We start from the raw sequence: 2831 nt of genomic DNA, 5'->3' as shown, positions 1-2831 counted from the left end.
TTTAAATAGTTTAAACACCTGTAATAAACTACAGTTTGCTAAGAATAGAGGTACTCTGGTTAATGCTCAAAATGGTGTGACCAGAGGAAAAGCAGGCATTATTAAATATGAATGCAGTCCTTACCAACACAAATTGGACCTTTTTTTCTTCAATAAAAAAGCTAGTCCAGGGCTTCCCTGGTGGCGCAGTGGTTGAGAGTCCGCCTGCTGATGCAGGGGACGCGGGTTCGTGCCCCAGTCCAGGAAGATCCCACATGCTGCGACGCAGTGGGCCCGTGGGCCATGGCCGCTGAGCCTGCGCGTCCGGAGCCTGAGCTCCGCAACGGAAGAGGCCACAACGGTGAGAGGCCCGCGTACCGCAAAAAAAAAAAAAAAAAAAAAGCTAGTCCAAAAAGAACTCTTATTCTGTAAAGGTTTATCGTTTCCAAATCACAGTGAAAGGAACTTGAGTAATTTACCAATTTTGTTTTCTACTATGTGCCTGAAAGATACCTCACTAAAAACTGGTATCTGACACAACAGAATGACATATGCAGAATGTAATATTGTCATGACAGTACAGAGGTTGACTGTTACAGACATATTGAAACTCTTGAGTATTAAATGGTTACATCCTAATAATATAGAACATTGGTCCAATAACAAAATTAGAGAACAGCCGCTGGAACTTTATCTCATTCAGTGTTCAGAGATAAAAGGGTTAACCATTCTTTCCATTATTTTCAGCAGATAAGTCCTTTTTTAAATATTTAAATCTGATGGTAACTGAATTCTGGCATTTTTCCAAGCTCCTTTACGAAGAGGATGCTGAAGGCCATCACAATACAGCATGCTGCCACATAAGGACTCATCCGTTCACCAATTCTAGCACCCTTCCAAAATATACCCAACAATCCAGCTTTATTTCTGTCCAGGAGGCCGGGTGCCAAGGATCGGATATAAGCACAGGTACATAGAAGCAGCAAGATTACAGTCACCAGACTCTGAAAAATTGAAAATGGCAAACATAGGTCGGCGAAGCCCCAGCCACATCCAGAGAGGATGTTTTTTAATGGAGGAAGTAGGGTTCGGTGGGGATGGGAGAGGGCTTTGTAACCATGAAGAGAAAACGTGAAAGAGAAAGGAAGAGGGAGCTACACGGGGAGTGGCATAGTTAGAGGAAGATCCATTCTCCCCTGGCCTTTTGCCTGTAGGAGCATGAGAAGCTGGTTAGCCCAGAGCTGTGGAGCAGCTTGCACGGCCCTTTCGGGGAGCTGCATGGAAGCCAGGTCCCTCTGTGGGAGAAGTCTTCTCAGGACGTGGATTTTCCATCCTCTGCTGCCCCTGTTCCAAGAATGATTAAAAAAAAAAAATCCCTGGAGGGATGGGCGTTGCAAGGAAAGGAAAGCACAGAGGGGTAAAAATGCCTCCCTCCTCTCTCCTTCAGTTATTGCATTAGTTAGGATATCGGTTTGGGTACTTTAACAGAGAGACCCCAAATCTCAGGACTCTCAAAAAGATACAAACGTACTCCTGTCTTGTTTCATGTTGGTAGTAGGAGGTGTCCCACATATATCAGGGATCTGCACTCCTCTCATCTTGTTCTGCTTTCCTCAGCATGTGGCTTCCATCTCCTGGCCCAATATGGTTGTTCTAACTCTTGCCATCACATCCATGTTCACATTCAGCCACTCCTAGGCTCTGGGGAGTCTTTTAACTCGGTGGCTGCATGCCCAGTCAAAAGGCTCTTAATCTGAGAAAAGGAGAACTGATTTTGTAGACAACCAGCATTCTTGGTCTCACACACATATTTGATCATCATGCATGTAAAGATGATAGTTGAAGCTTAAGGGATGGGATGAAAAGTATAAGGTAGAGAACGTGGCAAGGACACGTTATATCAGTGCTTCATAGCATGGGAGGCTGGGAGTGGGCAGACGTGAGGGCTGAGAGCTGTGAAGGACGGGGATTTCAGGAGTTAGGAGCAGTTTATGATTTGTGGCCCCTTCAATGAATATGTAAAAACAAGTAAATATTAGAATTTGTTTTCAGTTACCTTGGGCTACTGACCTGTTTCTTTGAAAGCCTCCCCAGGTTAGACTGGACATAATTTTTCATTTCAAAGTTAGAATGGGAACTGTAGAGTGACAGCAAGCGAATCTCAGGGGCATTCTGATATTTCAGGAGCGACTCTAGCAGAAGTGTGAGTGGGGTACCGAAGGGATGAGAAATGCCTCAGAATCACACTGTCACATCTTTCCTCCAGCAACTGGAGTAATTGGGTAGCCAAAGACGAACACAGGTACCTAAAGGGGTGAAGTAAGCCTTTGGCCAGGGGTGGTTGTTTTCCTTTGGGGTAGGCTGGCCGTGCTCTGGCATTCCAGACAGGGAAAAGGGCCTGGGGTTTCTGGTGTGTAGACAGAGGGCTTGCCCTCAGACACAAGGAGCCCTTCTCTTGATACAGACAAGAAGGAAGGGGAGGGGAGGTGTCTGGAGGAGAACTGGCCCAGAGGGAGAGCTAGGGGCGGGAGGACTGGCTAGGGTGGGATGTACGTGTGAGGCCCTCAGGCTCAGAAAAAGGAGGAGGGCTTGAGCTGCTGCCGGTGGGATTCTAGAGACCAGTAAAGATGGAGACTATTAGACATTGCCATTGGGCCGGATAGGGGGAGGGTCCAGTTGTCGTCAGCCTCTCTTTGCTGTGGTGTGGGATAATTCATGGAGCTTGAAGAGATGGTTCAGAGGCTTATGAAGCAATCCTCACAGCCTGCAGTGTAATGGGGCAGCAGCCAGTGAGGGCTCAGCCCTGGGAAGCCACGAGAGTCCAGGATGGGGCCGCCCCTCAGGGAAAGGTC

At 47.2% G+C, this 2831-nt stretch overlaps 1 pseudogene across 1 annotated transcript; it reads right to left on the bottom strand.

Annotated features, from left to right (window-relative positions):
- Nucleotides 1–661: 661 nt before the first annotated feature.
- Nucleotides 662–1008, bottom strand: LOC309797066 (protein kish-A-like; annotated as a pseudogene). The gene has a single exon. The product of its transcript is annotated as a protein kish-A-like (transcript).
- Nucleotides 1009–2831: the final 1823 nt, after the last annotated feature.

Source organism: Mesoplodon mirus, assembly GCF_964341445.2.
Source record: "Mesoplodon mirus genome assembly, chromosome: X".
Taxonomy (NCBI): domain Eukaryota; kingdom Metazoa; phylum Chordata; class Mammalia; order Artiodactyla; family Ziphiidae; genus Mesoplodon; species Mesoplodon mirus.
This window is presented reverse-complemented; position numbering and strand designations above follow the sequence as displayed.